Below are 18437 nucleotides of genomic sequence, written 5' to 3'. Positions count from 1 at the left end.
AGTTTATATCTCACGATTTCACCCATTAGGGAGAGGCATACAATTTCTATGACTCTTTACCCATAGTGGAGGACATTTTTGCCTGATCCGAGAATCAGAAGAATGTCACTTCTTTAAAACTTTTCTAAAAATCATCTCCCATTTAACTTTATTTCTAAACTATGGCTCACCATGAACAGAAGATAACCCTCAAGGAAAAAAAAAAAATGGTGCTGTTGAACTAGAAGAAGTTACCACCTGCCCAGGGCTCTGACCTGGGGCCTGGACTCCCGTTGCTGAAAAGGAGACCAGGAGTGTGAGAAGCACTAATTCAGCACCAACGGAGACTTTCTCCTTGACTAATCAGGAAGGATTAATGAGAACTGAAAAGATGTTCTCACTTTATGATTCAATTTGCATGAAAGCCCTGACCGCACACCTCCTAAAATAATGGTGTTGACTCCTACTGGATATGTCTCTCTTTGGGGCAACACTGACCTGTCCATTTCAAGAGGAGGATGCTGAGGCCCAGCAATACGCAGGACACCCTTAAGAACTCAGGGAAAAGACTACCACGAAGACACATAAGTAGCAAATTATTTCTCTTTACAACAAGATCCAAATGCCTCAGAGGACCAGCTTCCCAGGGTTTGAATGCTCCCTCCATTTTGCCATGAGGAGCAGAAAGAATCACCAAGGCAAAGGACTGATGGGGATTGGGTGACGGTACAGGCTCTATCCCTCCACCAAGGACATGGGTGTTGGGGCATCATGCAATTTCCCAGCTGCCTGCAGCCTCTACATTTGCACAGGGGAGAAATTTAGAAACAAACAGTTTAAAAATAAAGGTCAAGGAGAGAATTCTGGAAGATGGCAGAGTAGGAAGCACCAGGACTCTCTCTCCCCACCTAGACAACACTTGCACAAGCACAATCTGTCTGATGGAATTGTTGGGGAGCTCTGAAGCCTTTGAAGAAGACTTCCCACTTCCATGGGAAGGTCTCGGTGGTAAATTGTGGTTAATTTTGGTCAATTCCAGCTCTAAGCACAGTAGCGGCTCTCCATACCCCCAACCTGGTCACATGGCAGACAGCTGTGCATATGTTCCTGAAGCAGCCTGCACACAGCCTGGAAGAATCAGGGTGAGTAAAAAGGACCTTGTCTTCCAAATATTGGAGATTTGTGCTCTGATTGCTGATTATTGCTTCTGATCACAGGTGCAGAAAAAAAAAAAAAAAGGCAGGTAGTCATTGTTGTTGTACCTCCCCTCATTGTTGCAAAATCCTCTCCCTCCAGTTAAACTGTCAGGAGATTTAAAGGGCTAGACCCCTTTGATCCCACCATTATTTTTCCCTTCTCCCCTTTCTGGAGCTAGACATTAAAGACTAGGACACAGAATCTGTACATAAGGAGAAAATTAGAAAGTGACCACATATGCCCAAGGAAACCTCAGCAAAAACACAAGAAGACATTAGATTTACACCTCAGACTGCTCGTCAGCACAAAGACAGCACACACACACACACACACACACACACACACACACGATAACCAAAAACAGTAACAAAAATCCCAGAAAACTCTGGGGAAAGGAGAGAATCTGATTTCCAGAGATACCACATTATTATATTCAAATATCCAGTGTTCAACCAAAAAAATCACAAACCATATGAAGAAACGGGAAAGTATGACTCATTCAAGGGGGAAAAAAAACACCAACAGACTCTCCCTGAGAAAGACTTCATGGCAGATATCTCAGACAATGATTTTAAAACAACTGTCTTAAAGGGAGCCTGGCTGGCTCAGTCAGTGGAACATGCAACTCTTGATCTTGGGTTGTTGGTTCCAGCCTCACACTGGGTGTGGAGATTGCTTAAAAATAAAATCTTTAAAAAACTGTCTTAAATGCTCAGAGAACTAAAGAAATAGGTGCAGAAATTCAAGAAAGTGATATGTGAACAAAATGAAAAAAAAATCAATAAAGAGATAAAAAGAAACCAAAAAGAAATTCTGAAACTGACAAGTACAATTACTGAATTGGAAAATTCACTAGAGGGATTCAAAGGCAGATCTGAACAGGCAGAAGAATCAGTAAACTTAAAGACAGGGCAATGGAAATTATCGAAGCTGATGAACAAAAAGAAAAAAAGATTGAAAAAAAGCAAACAGAGCCTAAGGGACCTGCACATCATTAAGCGGACCAGCATGCACATTGCGGGAGTCCCAGAGGTGAAGAGGGGGAAGAAAAGAGGTCAGAGAGAATATTTGAAGAAATAATGGTGGAACACTTCCCTAATTGGATGAGAGGCATGAATATAAACATTCAAGAAGTGCAACAAACTCCAAGTAAGGTGAACTCAAAGGAATCCAACCAAGACACATGATAATCATATTTTCAAAAGCCAAAACCAAAAGTGAATCTTGAAAGCTGCAAGAAAGAAGCAAACCATCACATACAAGGGATTCTCAATAAAATTATGTGTAGATTTCTCATCAGAAACTTGGGAGGCTAGAAGACAGTGGGCAGATATATTCAAAGTGATACAAGAAAAAAAAAAAACCCTATTAACAAAAAACCCTGCATCTGGCAAAACTGTCCTTTGGAAGTGAGGGAGAAATCATGACATTCCCAGATAAACAAAAGTTGAGGGCATTTATGACCACTAGACCTGCCTTATGAGAAATGCTCAAGGAAGTCCTGCAGATGCTACACATTATTCTGAAGCTGTATGGAGAAACAAAGGTAAATACATAGGCAATTATAAAATCTAGTATTGTAATGATGGTTTGTAATTGTACTTTTTGCTTTCTACAGGATTTAAGAGTCTAGTATATTTAAAGGAAAACAATTATTGGTGTAAAAGCTAGTATCGTTGTAACTTTGGTTGGAAACTCTAAATCTTGTTTTCTACATAATTTAGGAAATGAATATATTTGAAGGAGTTAGTAGTTTATGTTTTGGGGTACACAATGTATAAGGTTGTAATTTTGTGACATCAACAACCAAAAGGGGTAGGGACAGAGCTGTAAAGAAGTAGAGTTTCTGTATGCTACTGAAGTTAAGCTACTATAAAATCAAATTAGAATGTTGTAACTTCAGGATGTTAAATGTCATTCTCATGGCAACCACAAAGAATAAAGCTATAGAATATAGACAAAAGGAAATTGAGAAAAAATTTAAACATTTCACTACAAAATATTAACTAAACACAAAAGAAGACAATGCAAGAAGTGAGGGACAAAAAAGCTGTAGAGCATATTAAGAACAAATAGTACAATGACAGAAATAAGTCCCTCTTTGTCAGTAATCATGTTAAATGTAAATGGATTAACTCTCTAAACAAAACAAAGAGATTGGCAGAATGGATAAAAACACACGATTCAATTATATGCTGTCTACAAGAGACTTACTTGAGATACAAAGACAAAAACAGATTGAAAGTAAAAAAATGGAAAAAGATATTCTTTGCAAAGAATAACCAAAAGAGAGTAGGAATGGCGATATTAATATCACAGAAAATAGACTTTAAAACAAAAAAGGTTATAAGGGACAAAGAAGGACATTATATAATAATAAAAGCTTCAACACAGCAAGGAGATGTAACAATTGTAAACATTACATGCCTAACGACAGACCACCAAAATGGAGAAATAGACAGTTTTACGGTAATATTTGGAGATGATAATGCCCAACTCACAATAATGGATAGAACAACCAGAAGAAGAGACATAAGGAAACAGAGGACTTAAGCATACAATCAACCAACTAGACAGACATATATAGGACACTCAACCCAACAACAGCATACACATTCTTCTCAAGTGCACAAGCAACATTTCCCAGGATAGACCATATTTTAGGCCACACATTAAGTCTCAGTAGATTTTATTTTTAAAGTTTATTTATTTCGAGAGAGAGTGTGTGGGTGTGTGAGCAGGAGAGGGGTAGAGGGAGTGTGTGTGTGTGTGTGTGTGTGTGTGTGTGTGTGTGTGTGTATGAGAGAGAGAGAATCCCAGTAGGCTCCGAGCTGTCAGAGTGGAGCCCAAGATGGGGCTTGATCTCATGAATCATGAGATCAGGACCTGAGCTGAAATCACGGGCCAGACACTTAAACAGACTGAGCTACCTAGGCGCCCCAAGTCTTCATAGATTTTAAAAGATAGATATCACACAAAGTATCTTCTCTGACCATGAGATGAAGAGAAATCAATAACAAAGAAAATTGGAAAATTCACAAAATTGTCAAAATTAAACCACACACTTTTCTTTAAAGTTTATTTACTATAAGAGAGAGAGAGAACGGGAGGCGGGAGGAGGGGATGAGGGGTTGAGAGAGACGGAGAGAGAGAATCCCAAGCAGGCTCCACACTTGGATGCTCAACCAACTGAACCACTGAGACTCCCCTAAACCACACACTTAACCAATAGAGCAAATAGGAAATCACAAAAGAGATTAGAAAATACTTAGAAATAAATGAAATAAAAAACATAACATACCAAAATGCGTGGGATCCAGTGAAGGCAGTGTTAAATGAATGCTTACATTAAAATACAAGAAAGGTCTCATATCAACAGATTAACTTTATAATTTAAGGAACTAGAAAAAGAACAAACTGAAACCAAAACCAGCAGAAAAGGGGAAATAATAAATATTAGAGCAGAAGTATAGGAAATAGAGAACAGAAAAACAATAGAGAAAAATCAATGAAACCAAAGTCAGCTCTTAAAAAAGATCAACAACACTGACACACTTTTAGAAAGATAAAGAAAAAAAGAGAGAAGATTCAATTTACTAAAGTCATAACTGAAAGTGGTAGTATTACTACCAATTCTACAGAAATAATAAGGATTATAAGAGAGTACTATGAACAATTATATTTCAACAAATTGGCAAACCTAGATAAAATGGAGAAATTTCTAGGAACACACAACCTACCAAGACTAACTCATGAATAATAGAAAATCTGAATAGACCTGTAATCTCCTAATAAGGAGATTAAATCAGAAATCCAAAGTCTCCCAACAAAGAAAAGCCCTGGACCTGATGGTTTCACTGGTGAATTCTATCACACCTTTAAAGAACTAATACCAATTCTTCTCAAACTTTTCCAAAAATTGCAGAGGAGGATACACTTCCTAACATACTTATGAGGTCAGCATAACCCTGATACCAAAGCCAGGATACAGACACTATAAGAAATCTACAGACTAATATTCCTTATAAACATTAATGTGAAAATACTCAAAATAATATCAAGACAAATGCAAAGCCTATTAAAAGGATTATACACCATGACCAAGTGGGATTCATTCCTGGAATGCAAGGATGATTTACCACATGAAAATTGATCAATGGAATACACCACATCAACAAAAGGAAGAAAAAAACCCCACATAATCATCTCGATCGAGATGCAGAAAACGCCATTTGACAAAATTCAACATGGTTTCATTATTTTTTTTTAAACTCAACAAACTAAGGGGGTACCTGGGTGGCTCAGTCGGTTGAGCATCCAGCTTTGGCTCAGGTCATGATCTCGTAATCTGTGGGTTCAAGCCCCACATTGGGTTCTGTGCTGACAGCTCAGAGCCTGGAACCTGTTTCGGATTCTGTGTCTCCCTCTCTCTCTGCTCCTCTCCTCCCCTCCCCCGCCTCAAAAATAAATAAATACTAAAAAATTTTAAAACTCAACAAATAATAAAAAGCATAATAAAAGCCATAATAAAAGCCATAATACAAATAAAATAATAATAATAATAAAAGTCATGAATGAAAAAATTCACATAATAAAAGCCATGAATGAAAAACTCACAGGAAACATTATATTCAGTGGTGGAAGATTAAAAGCTTTTCCTCTAAAATAAGGAACAGACAAGGGTGTCTGTTTTCCCCACTTCTATTCAATATAGTAGTGGAATTTTTAGCCAGTGAAATTAAGTAAGAAAAAGAAACAAAATGCATCTAAATCAGAAAGGAAGAAGTGAAATTATCTGTTTGCAGATGATATACAATATTCTTGCATGTAGAAAATCCTAGACTGTACAGATAAACCATTAGAACTAATGCATGGATTTGGCAAAGTCGCAGGATATAAAGTCAACACACAAAAGTCAGTTGCATTTCTAGTCACAAACGATGTAGAATCTGAAAAGGAAATTACAAAAATGATTCCATGTACAATTGCATCAAAAATAATAAAATACTTAAAAATTAACATACGAAGTGAAAACCATGTACAATGAAAACTACAAAACATTACCAAAAGAAATTAGAAGCATAAATGAATGGAAACACACTGTAGGTTCATGGAATGGAAGACTTCATAACGTTAAAATGTCAATATTATCCAAAGCAATCTACAGATTCAAGAAAATTCCCACCAGAACCCCAATGATGTGATTTGCAGAAACAGAAAAACCCATCTTAAAATGTAATCTCATATGGAATCTCAAGGGACCCCAAATAGCCAAAATAAAAAAAAAATCCTGAAAAAGAAGGTCTCGTAATTTCTGATTTCAAAACTTACTACAAACTAAATCAAAACAATGTGGTATTGACATAAAAATAGACATATAATTGACTCTTGAATAAGATGGGTTTGAATTGCATGAGTCCATTTCTACAAGAATTTTTTTTGATAAATACAAAATTTATCAATTTACAGTACGGTACAGTACTGTAAATATATTTTCTCTTCCTCGTGATTTTCTTCACATTTGTTTTCTCTAGCTTACTTTATCATACAAATACAGTATTGAATACGTATAACATACAAAATATGTGTTAATCGACTGCTTATGCTACTGGTAAAGCTTCTGCTCAACAGTTTGCCATCAGTAGGTGGGGAGTCAAAAAGTGATACACGGATTTTTGACTGCCCAGAGGTCAGCACCCCTAACCCCCACATTGTTCAAGGGTTAACTGTATAGACTAATGGAATAGAATAGAAGGCCCAGAAATAAACCTTTGCATATATGGCCTAATGAGTTTTTACAAAGGTGTCAGGTCCATTCAATGGGGAAAGGGCAGTCTTCAATAAATGGTGCTGGGGAAACTGGACATCTGCACGCACAAGGATGAAATTGGACCCTTACTTTATGCCACATACAAAATTAACTCAAAATGGGTCCAGGGCCTAACTACAAGACTCAAAACAGCAAGACTCTTAGAAGAAAACATAGGACTAAAGCTGAACCACCATGGATTTGGCAATGATTTCTTGGATATGATCCCAAAGGCACAGGTAACCAAATATATATCTTGGATTTTACAAAATTGTACTTTTGGACTTCATGAAAATTTTAAAACTTCCATGCATCAAAAGACACTAGCCCCAGAGTAAAAAGGCAACCCACAGAATGGGAGAAACTATTTGAAAAACATATATTTGATAAGGGATTTATCATCAGAATATATACAGAATGCCTAAAATTCAATAACAAAACTAAATGCCTGGAATTGAACAACAAAAAGACAATTCAAAATTGGGCAAAGGACTTGAAGAGATGTTTCTCCAAAAAAGGCCTATGAATGGCCAATAAGTGCCATCAGGGAAAGGCAAATCAAAACTATAGACACAGATCCCACCTCACACCCATTAGGATGGCTACTATAAACACACACACACACACACACACACACACACACACACACACACACACACACAAAACTGAAAACAACAGGTGCTGGCTAAGACGTAGAGAAATTGGAATGCCTGAGCACTGCTGGTGGGCCTCTAAAATGGTACAGCCACTGTGGAAAACAGGATGGTGATTCCCCCCAAAAAACTAAGAACAGAATTACCATATGACCCAGCAATTCTGCTTCTGAGCATACACCCAAAAGAACTGAATGAAGAGTCTCAAAGAGATATTTGTACACCCATGATCATAGCAGCATTATCTGCAACAGCTAAAACATGGAAGCAACCCAAGTGTCCATCAATGGAGGAACGGACAAGCAAAATGTGGCATATTCATACAGAGGAATACTATTCAGCTTTAAAAACGAAGGAAATCCTGCAATATACAAAATGGCTAACCCTTGAGGATATTATGCTAGGTGAAATAAGCCAGTCACAAAAAGACAAATACTGTATGACCGCACTTATATGAGGTACATCGAGTATCAAATCCTTAGAGACAGAAGGTAGAGCGGTGATGCTGGGGACCGGGGAGGGGTTGCTGGAGAGTTACTGGGCAATGGGCATAGAGATTTGGTTTTACAAAATGAAGAGTTCTGGGGGTGGATGGGGGTGATGGCTGCACAACAGTGTGAATGGACATAACACCACTGAATATTTCAAGTGGTTAAAATGGTTAAGATGGCAAATTTTATGTTATGTGTATTTTAACTTCATAAAGTCCATATATTCCTTTAGAAGTCCACCCTGAGGGGCATCTGGGTGGCTCAGTCAGTTGAGCAGCAGACTCTTGATTTCTGCTCAGGTCATGATCTCGCAGTTCATGGGGTCGAACCCCACATCGGGCTCCACGCTGACAGTGCTCAGAGCCTGCTTCTGATTTTCTCTCTTCCTCTCTCTCTCTCTCTCTGCCCCTCCCCCCAGAGCACTTGCTCTCTCTCCAAATAAATAAGTAAACTTAAAAAAAAAAAAAGTCCACGTTGAGAACATAGCCTAAGGAAATAATCCAGAACGTGAAAAGCTCTAGCTGCCAGGATGGTCATCACAGCGCTGGATGTCAGACACCTTTCCGGATACAGATGCACTGGCTCAGACACCAAGCCACCTGGAATACTGTGGCCTCGGGAAGATTAGGGTCTGTCCAGGTCTCCCCGCAGGGGAGGGGATGGGAGGCTGTAGTCATGAGGTCGCCTCCAGTGCAGGTCCAGCCTTTTGTTAAATTACACGCAAAAAATTCACTCACAAGAAGCACTGTGAGCACAGAGGACTTTAAACTTCTCCTGTTTCTCCTCCCCTCCCTTTCTCCCTCCCCTCCTCCTCCTCCTTTTGCTTTTTGCCACAGCTTCTGCCTGGTTCCCTCTTCCTCCAGACACCATAATGGTTCATGGCTCCCTGCCTCACTCCCCCCAATTGTCCCAGGTGCCCCTCAAGAGAAGGCCACGCCTGGCATCTCCACACACAACCTTTCCTGCGCCCTCCGCCTACCCCCTCGCCTACCTAGTCTTTCTTTACCGCGGTCACCGCCTCTCCACAACCGCACATCTCCATGCAATTGTTCGTTGCCTTTTTTCTGTTGGCACATCAGTGAGACTTTGTCGTGTTGTCGGCTATAACCGAGTGCCCAGCACAGGACCTGACATGTTACAGAAACTTGTGCTGAACGGGCAATTGATCGCTGGGCGGAGCCAGGTGGGAATCTGTGCTGGCAGTACCCCCCTTACGTGGAGAAGGGGGCATCACCCCACCAAAAAATGCCCTCTGGCCATCCTACCCCCAAGAAGTTTCCAGGGGGTCTCCTCCCTGGGTGGCCCAGCCTCTCTCCCTCTCCTCCCTTCTCTTAGGAGCAAATACAGTACCCACCCCTCGTACCCCCACCCCACTCACATGTTCCATGCAGAGTCTGTCCCATTCCCCACACCCTGGTCCTTGCTGACCACTTTGTACCCAGGCCCCACTCTCTCCAATCCTATCAAGGTATTTTCCCCAAAATACTTCCCTTCCTGAGAGGAATCTGGGGCGGGGGTGGGGGTAGGGCTGGGAAAGAATTAAAATGTCACATTTTTGGGGGCACCTGGGTGGCTCAGTCGGTTGAGCGTCCGACTTCGGCTCAGATCATGATCTCACGGTTCGTGAGTTCGAGCCCCGCGTCAGGCTCTGTGCTGACAGCTCAGGGCCTCGAGCCTGCTTTGAATTCTGTGTCTCCCTCTCTCTCTGCTCCTCCCCCGCTCATGCTCTGTCTCTCTCTCTCTCTCCTTCAAAAATAAATTAAAAAACATTAAAAAAAATTTAAAATGTCACATTTTGTTTTTCATATAAAAGAAAGGAAACAGTCCACATGTAGTAGAAGAAAACAAGACCAATGCTTAAAAAAGTGGATATGGTTCCGCCATTCTATGGACAACTATGTGGCCACTTAAAGTTCCAGTATGTTCATATTACAGACAACGAGCCAATTTCCTTAATATGTACAGTGGTTTTATTTACAGCTAAGTAGGAAAAAGACCAACAACCCAGTGGAAAGTGGACAAAGGGTACAAAGAGGCAGATGATGGAAAAAGAACTACAAATGACGCTTAAATATTTGAAAAGATAAGAGAAACTGGGGGGAAAGACACCATTATTCATCTCGCAGGTCTGCAAATATGGAAAAGTTTGATAACACGTGTGTTTGGGGGGCGGGGTGTGGGAAGCAGGTCCCCTCACACATAGCTGCTGGGAGTGAGCATTAGTTCAACACGTAAGGAGGGTAATTTGCCATATTCATTAAAGCTCAAACTGCATATTCCCTTTGGCCTTGCAAATGTTGCATATGTGAGAATACGCACACATGATGACTGAACAGAGATATTCACTACAGCACTGTTAGGGACAGCAAGAGACAGGAAACACCCTAGATGCCCAATAACGGTTAAATTAATTGTGGAACAACCATAACAGAGAAATACTATTTAGCGGCTAAAAAGAAAAAAGCAGATATTTTTGTTTTGTGGTGATGTGGGAAGATTTCCAAATTACATCACATTTTTAAAAAGATAAAGGGGCACCTGGGGGGTTCAGTAGGTTGAGCATCCGACTTTGGCCCAGGTCATGATCTCACAGTCTGAGTTTGAGCCCTGCATTGGGGTCACTGCCGTCAGCACAGAACTTGCTTTGGATCCTCTGTCCCCTCTCTCTCTGCCCTTTCCCTGCTTGTGCTCTCTCTCAAAAGTAAATAAAACATTTTTTAAACCCCCCCAAAAAACAAAAAAGATAAAAAACACTCTCTAGAGCATACCACTATTTGTGAGAAGGGGGGAAAATATATATATATTTGTATATATACAGTATATGTGTGTATACATACATACATACACACACACACACACACACACATATATATTTGTAAAGGCCCACTTGAAGTATCTTTGGAAGGAGACATAAGAACCTAATAACATTGGTTGCCTTCAGGAAAGTAACCAGGTGGCTGGGAGAAAGAGGAGGGAGGGAGAGTTACTTTCCATTATATACCTATTTGTAGGTTTTATATTATTTTACTGTATGAATGTATTAGCTACTAAAAAATGAAATAATTTAAAAAATGAGATAGGATGTACTTTTCCTGTAACATATAATTCCATTGTAGTTTAAAAGGTATAATTCCAGGGGCACTTGGATGGCTCACTTGGTTGAGCATTTGACTCTTGATTTCAGCTCAGGTCATGATCCCAGGGTCATGAGATAGAGCCCTGCATCAGGCTCTGTGCTGGGCATGGAACCTGTTAAGATTCTCCCCTCTCTCTCTCTCTTTCTCTCTTCTCCTCTGTCCCTCTCCCCCACTCATGCTTTTTCTCAATCTCTCTCATAAAAACATTTAAAAAGTATATGTATATTTTTACATATGAGTCTATTTAAAAATATGAATATACACACATAGAAAAAAGACTGGAAGTAACCAAAGGGAAAACAGAGACGATCTGAGGTCAAGCCAATGTTCTCTCAAGGCTCTTTGAAGTTCTCCTTTGCCAAACATCAGAGCATCTCAGCGAGAAGGGCTGTGCAAAACCTTTCTGGGGAAGACTCCTGAGTCTGAGAATTTACCAGAAGACTCTGGAGTGACCCAAAGGATGGAGCAGGAGTCCCATCACAGAGAGTCAGGCTGGAAGCAGCACAAATGAGTGAACTCACATTTCCCCAGGCCTCTCATCCCCCTATCCCAGGAAAATGACTGGTTTCATGCCTTGGTCCACTAGGGAGAAAGGATGTCCACAGAGCGGAAGAAGAGTCTGGGGTCAGAGATAGCCAGAACTAAGATCATACCTACCTCCACCCTCCAGATTCACAGAGAGCTAAAGACCACTTAGGGCTTCCCAAAGGAACAGAAGGGGGGTCTGTGCCAACTTCACCCAGCTCTGAAGGACCCAAGTACCCCAGATAGCATGCAGGTTACACAAGGATGCCTGATTTACAGGTAACAAGTCCCACATGTAACCAAGCGCTTGTCTGCCTCACCGCTTTTGCAATGGTTTTAAGTACAGTGTGTGGGAGAGACATGTTCTCCAGGGTGACCGGAGGGACCAAAACTCTTCCCTTCTCTAGAAATCCTACACCCACAGCCAAAGTGATCAATTTTTCAATTCTTTGTTTCTTCGCAAATCATCTGGGCCTTTTCCTTGCAGACTAGATTTCAGCCAAGGTAGACCTGTGGGCTACCAGCAACACAAAAATAGACGTGGCAAAGGACACCAGTAGTTTGTGTCCTTAGAACACCTACAACAAGTTTTTATGGGGCGCCTGGGTGGCTCGGTTGGTTGAGTGTCTGACCTTGGCTCAGGGGGTGATCTCGCAGTTCATCAAGTTGAGCCCCACATCGGGCTCTCTGCGGTCAGTGCAGAGCCCGCTTCAGATCCTCTGTCTCCCCCTCCACCCCCTCCTCTTCCCCACCTGCACCCTCTCTCTTAAAAATAAGTAACATTAAAAAAAAAAAGTCTTTACAAAGTATTGGCACTTGTATCAATTTGCTTAACCCTCAGTGGACTCTGTGTGGAAGGCAGAAGAGAGGTTTGGGGATTGTGAATTTGCTTCCTAGCTGGCTAGACTTGTAACAAAGTATCCTCCAGGGGAAGATCCTTCCTTGCCTTTTCTGGCTTCTGGAAGTGGCTGGCAATCCTTGGGGCTCCTTGCCTCATAGATACATCATTCTGACTTCTGCGTCTGTTGTCACATGGCTGTCACCTCACTGTGTGCTGACCTCTTCTCTTATAGGGACACCAGTCATAGCGAATTAAGGGCCCACTTACTCTGGTATGACCTCATCTTAACCAATGGCATCTGCTACGACCTTATCTCTAAAGTTACATTCAGAAATACTGGGGGGGGGGGGCGCGGTTAGGACTTCAACATATCTTTTTCAAGGACACAACTCAATCCATAACAGACAGGAATAAACATACTAAGGAGTTCTGTGGAATTTTCCTCAGCAGGGCGCTGTATGTGCAGAGACTACTTGGCCTGCCAAACATCCAGTCACCTCTGCAACTTTTTTTTTTTTTTTTAATTGTGAAACACTTCCAGAGACTTTCTCCTCTGCTCGTCCACCTTCATCAAGGACCCATGGCTCTCCGCATGCTTGTGTGGTGCTTTGAGGTTTGACCACGCCCTGGGGCAGGTCTCATCTCATCTAACCATGAAGCACCCTCTGCAGGACACATTATCATCCCCATTTCACGGATAAGAAACTGAGCTTCTGAGAAATGTTAGTTCATGGTCACCCCGCAGATACAAGGTGCTGAGAGCCCTGGTCTGCCCGCCTCCCCCGCCAGGTACCCAGCTGCGTGCCGTGCTATGGAGACAAGGCAGGTGGCCACGATCAATGGCCAGTTGGCACTAGAGTTCAGCCATGTTTGAGGAAGGCATACTGGGGAGGAGCTTGGATGCACCCTACAATAATCAGCTTCCCTTCTGCTGTGTTCTCCAGTGGGGGACCCAGCCAAGTGCCTTTCTGGGCTTATTGCTTCTTAGAAGGAAAAGCAATTTGGAGGGATGAGGCTCTCGGTACAGGCCTGGGGTACATCCCACATCCCACCACCCCCAGGTTTGGGAGACTAGGAAGTGCTGATTTTCAAACTGTGTTTTTTTTAATATTTATTTATTTTTGAGACAGAAAGAGAGAGAGAGAGAGAGCATGCATGCAAGCGGGGGAGGGGACAGACAGAGAGGGAGACACAGAATCCGAAGCAGGGTCCAGGTTCTGAGTGGTCAGCATAGAGCCTGACATGGGGCTCGAACTCACAAACCGTGGGATCAGGGCCTGAGCCGACTGAGCCACCCAGGTGTCCCTTCAAACTGTTTTTTGAGTCTCCAAACCCCCAATCTTTTAAAAAGGAAATGTAAGGATCCCCAACTTATAAAACAGATGCAAAGCATGCTTCAGTAGGGATCCCTCCCATACCTCCCCAAACGGCCACCTCAGCAAAGTCCATGTCCTGACCTCCTGAGTGAGAAAAATGTCTAAAAACCACATAAAGTGCAAAAAAGCAGATAACAAAATGCTCCTATGTCTTCACTTACTATGGGGTTAAAATGTTCATTAGAAATAGGCGGGAAATTTGACATTAAGAAATTACCGTTAAAATGCTTACAGTCTTCAGACGGTGTGGTTATTATTATATTTTTTAAGATTCCTTATCTTTTAGCACATTCTGAGATATTTCAGTTGAAATGCTGTGATGTCTGTTTGAAATTTGTTTCAAAATGAGGTGTGGTAGGGGCGCCTGAGTGGCTCTGCGGGTTGAGCAAGCCACTCTCGGTTTCCACTTCGGTCATAATGATCTCAGAGTGTCAGGCAGAGCCCCACGCTCAGCGGGGGGAGCCTGCTTGAGTCTCTCTCCCTCTCTCCCCTCCCTTCTCCCCCACTCTCTCTTTCTCTCTAAACTAAAAAGATAAATAATGAGGTGTGGTAGAGACGAAAATGGGCTGCAGAAGGTTGGCGTGGTGGTTACATGAGGCTTCTCATCTGGCTCAACCCAACTCTGTTCCCTCTATTCTGTAAGTGTGGCATGGTAACAAAAAAGCATTTTTCGGCAAAAAAGACTGAATTGTGCGTGACGAGCAGCGTGGCTTCTGTAATTCTTTTTAAAACAAATGATTATCGAAGTACAGTCGGCATACAATGTCATATTAGTTTCAGGTGTCCGACCTGGATATTCCACCATTCTCTACACCTGTAGCTGCCCTTTGTCACCATTACAATACACATTACTTTTCATCTGCGTGAGTTATTTTGTAACTGAAAGTTTGTACCGCTTTTCTGTAAAGCACTTCAGTGAAGTATGACTGACACAGAAAAAGCTGTGTGTATTTAATGTATACAACCTGATGAGGTTGCAAGAAAATATACACCTGTGAGATCATCACCACAATCCATGCCATAAACCCACCATCACCTCCAAAAGTTTCCTCTCGCCCTGTGTGTGTGTGTGTGTGTGTGTGTGTGTGTGTGTGTGTGGACTATAGGCTGTATGCTGTACAGAAGGTCTCTAGGACTTACTTATCTTGTGTATCCAAAGCAAACTTTTGGTACCTCTTAATTACCTTTATGTATTTCGTCCACCCCCCACCCATCTCCCACATCTTTAATTCTTTTTTTTTTTTAATTCTTTAAAAAGCAATTAAAAGTTAAAGTTCCAGGAGGTGATAGGGGCGTTGGGAGGGTGCGGAGAAAGGCGAGCGCAGCCGCGTCCCCCGTCCCTTGGCCCGGCGGTGGGGCGGGGGGGACCCCGACCTGCCTTCCTCTGCGGCTCGCACCCAATGCCCCAAACTTCTCCGGGCGGCAGGCGGAGCGCCGCCCGGCCCCGGGCGCCCCATCTGTCCACCCGTCCGTCAGTCCTTCCACCCGGCCAGCCGGCGACCTTCGGGGTCTCCCGCCCAGAGCCCCGGGGCACCGCCACCTCCCCGCGCCGCCCACCCGGCCTGCGCCGCGGCCCCCCGGCGCGCTCGCTACTCACCGGCTGCGCTCCTTCCCCAGCGCGCTGCGCACGAAACTGAAAGCCAGCGCGGAGAGCTGCGGGGCAGTGCCGGGAGCCGGAGGCCGCTGCCGGGAAATCACGTGGACCCGAGGTGCGGAGACCACGCGCGCGCCGGCTGGGCGGGGGCGCACCGCCGTTCCTGCGCGCCGCCGGCGGGGCGGCGGGACCCGGGCACACCCCCGAGGGGCGCGGCGGGCGCTCGCCGCTTCCGCGGAGGCGAAACTGAGGCAGAGGAGCGCGCGCGCGCGAAGGGGTCAGAGCGCTGCAGGAGGACCCCGGGATGAGTTCAACGGTCCGCTCTCCTGGGACGCTAAGGAGGCGGGGACGGGGTGGGAAAGAGGAGATGGTGGCGGCGCGCGAGGAGATGGAGCCCACCCGGCCTGGCTCCTGTCCCTCCATGAAAGGAGGGAGAAGGGAATAACGGCGACAATTGGTCTTATGAACTGAGCCTTTGGCTTCCTGACACGGTGCCAAACACCATCTAGGAATTTCGCTAATCCTCAAAAGAACCCTAAAGCGCAGATGCGAGCGTGACCCCGTTTTACAGATGCGCAAACTGAGGTCGAGCGGAGAGAGGTGAAGGACTCTGCCCCCAGTGGCACAGGCAGAGACAGGAAGAGAAAGGCACCAGGAGCACAGGCGGACAGAAAGATGAGCTGGCTCCCCCAGGAGGGGCTCAGCAGCAGTCCTGAACGGGGCGACGGCAGTGGGGGGAGTGGTCCGACTCCCCTTCCAAAGCTCCACTAACAACCTCCTGGCTTTTGGCACCCCTCCCGGGACAGGGAGCTCCCTTTCTCCTGCAGGGAATACATCCATCCCTGGGTTCCACCCACGCCCGGGTGACAGTCCTGCAGCGAAGCAGCTTTCCTCTCATCACTTTTGTCCCCCTGCCTCCCAGGCCACGTGTGTGAGGGTGTGAACATGGAGGTAGGCAAGGTGGTGGTCATGAGCACAGCCACATCAGTGCCAGGCACCCCTGGATTTATGCCCTTCTCTCCAACTACTGGCCAAATACCTTTACTCAGGGCTCAAGGACTGTGAAACCACCTTGACCCTGCGAGAAGCACTGCCTGACAGTCCCGAGGAGTGCTCCTGGTCAACTTAGTGAGCCTGACCCTTGATTTGGGCTCCAAGATAAAGAGAAAGCAGCCCAAGAGAGCATTGGAGGGGACAGAGCAGGGGTCAGAAGGAACCTGACTCACTGACAAATCTTCCCAAACCGGAAGGGGCATCCCCCTGCCAAGCACCATATCAGCCCTTGCCTCCTAGCCATCAAGATACAGGCCAGCCCCCTTTGGCACCCTCATGATGTGGACCCTGACCTCATCTCTCTCCCTCTGCTCTTTGTTCTCTGTACTACGTCGGCCTCCATGAAGTTTCCTGAGTCTGTCATGATTCCTTCTTCCCCAGGGACTTTGCACATGCCAGTGTCTTGCTTTTTTTCCCCCATCCCATTCGGCCAACGTGGCAGGAGGGATTTTCTTCATGCATCTTTCCTGGAGCCTTAGTGCCTCCCACGACCGGGATGATAGAAACCTTTCGTACTACAGCCTGAGGGTGGGAAGAAGACCTCTGATCATAATAAGGTGGTCCAGCTGAAAATATGCTTATGAGAGATTTCTCTTCCACGTTAACATCTGATTTACTTTTTAGGGGCTCCATCCCCCTCTTTTACCGGAAAGCAGACCTCTGTGAGGGTCGCTTACTGCCCCCCCCCCCCGCCATCTTTAGGATCTGAAGCCCCTCGTGCCCCCATAGGTCCTGTCCAGCACTGGAACCACATGGAACAGAGGAGTGACAACTCACGCGGGAAGCTGGTCAGGAGAGGAAACGGCACCTTTGATGGTGGGTAGGCAAAGAGGCTGAAAGGAGCCAGCGCTGTGGGGGAGGGGAGAGAGGGTCTGAGAAATGCTCTCTGCTGACCAAGGGGAAGGCTAGGAGACCCAGCCAAGGCCATTCCAGCTTCCACTCTTTCCTCTCTCCCAAAGCCACATGGGCAAGCAGATATTCACAAGAAAAGCAAAGCCAGCGCACGTATCCTGTGGGGAAGGGAGCAGAAAGCTGTCAGGGCCTTCTCGGGGCCTTCCCCTCGGCACGCCCCAGTAATGGTGTCTGACACTCCGCCATGAGCGTCACCTCATATGGATGAATATCCTACAATGTCGGAGAATTTGGAGAGCATCAAATCCAACGCCCCCATTTTATAGGAAGGGAAACTGAGGCTCAGGGCTGGGCTTGCACTGGGTCCCAGCCTTCCAGCCCACAGCTCTTTCTGTCACACCAGGTTGCCAGTAGGGGACATGTGCCCTTAAAGTGGGTCAAGCCACCCTGTGTGATGGCAGAGGTAATATTCTCCGGGTCAACCCAGAAACAGGGCTCCATGCTTTGGCTGGGCCATCAGCGTGCAAGGCCACCAGTAGGAAGAGGTGCCTTGAAGGAAGGGAACCTGGGGCTCCTAGTGGCTAGGGGGTCAGAGGCATTTGCAGCTCTGAGAAGAGCCTAAAAGGTGAATGAGTGCCTCCCCATGAGGTTCGCATCCCCCAACAGCTCTGGACAGACTTGAAGCTGCTGTGCCCGTCAAGAAAGCCACTGTGAGTGCTCCCTGGGCACTCACGTGACCAATGCAGTGGGGGACCCTACGGCCTGGGCAGGCATCCATCTGTATGGCTGTGATGCAAGACACCTCTCGTCTTGTTCCCCACCTCGTGTGGTACCTCTCCTGAGAGAGGCCCCAGGGTGGCCTCTGACTGTCCACAGAGGGGAATCCAAGGCCCAGGGAACAGCCTCCTGGCCATTGCTCTCCTGCCCCCT

At 44.8% G+C, this 18437-nt stretch overlaps 1 protein-coding gene across 12 annotated transcripts in view; it reads right to left on the bottom strand.

Moving 5' to 3' along the window:
* The window catches only part of NLRC5 (NLR family CARD domain containing 5), an 86720-nt gene extending 71033 nt beyond the window's left edge, over positions 1–15687 (bottom strand). For 11 of the 12 annotated variants that reach the window (XM_047078439.1, XM_047078441.1, XM_047078450.1 and 8 more), the window contains exon 1: positions 15606–15687. The gene's annotated coding sequence lies outside the window, so the exon portion shown is untranslated. The remainder of the gene's footprint in view (positions 1–15605) is intronic. The other variant, XM_047078440.1, reaches the window with a different exon arrangement.
* Positions 15688–18437: the final 2750 nt, after the last annotated feature.

This window comes from Lynx rufus, unplaced genomic scaffold (genome assembly GCF_022079265.1).
Source record: "Lynx rufus isolate CCGP_SWC_20201006 ecotype Redwood Valley unplaced genomic scaffold, mLynRuf1.p SCAF_16, whole genome shotgun sequence".
NCBI lineage: Eukaryota > Metazoa > Chordata > Mammalia > Carnivora > Felidae > Lynx > Lynx rufus.
The sequence above is the reverse complement of the archived record's forward strand: the minus strand, read 5'-3'. Positions and strand labels throughout refer to the sequence as shown.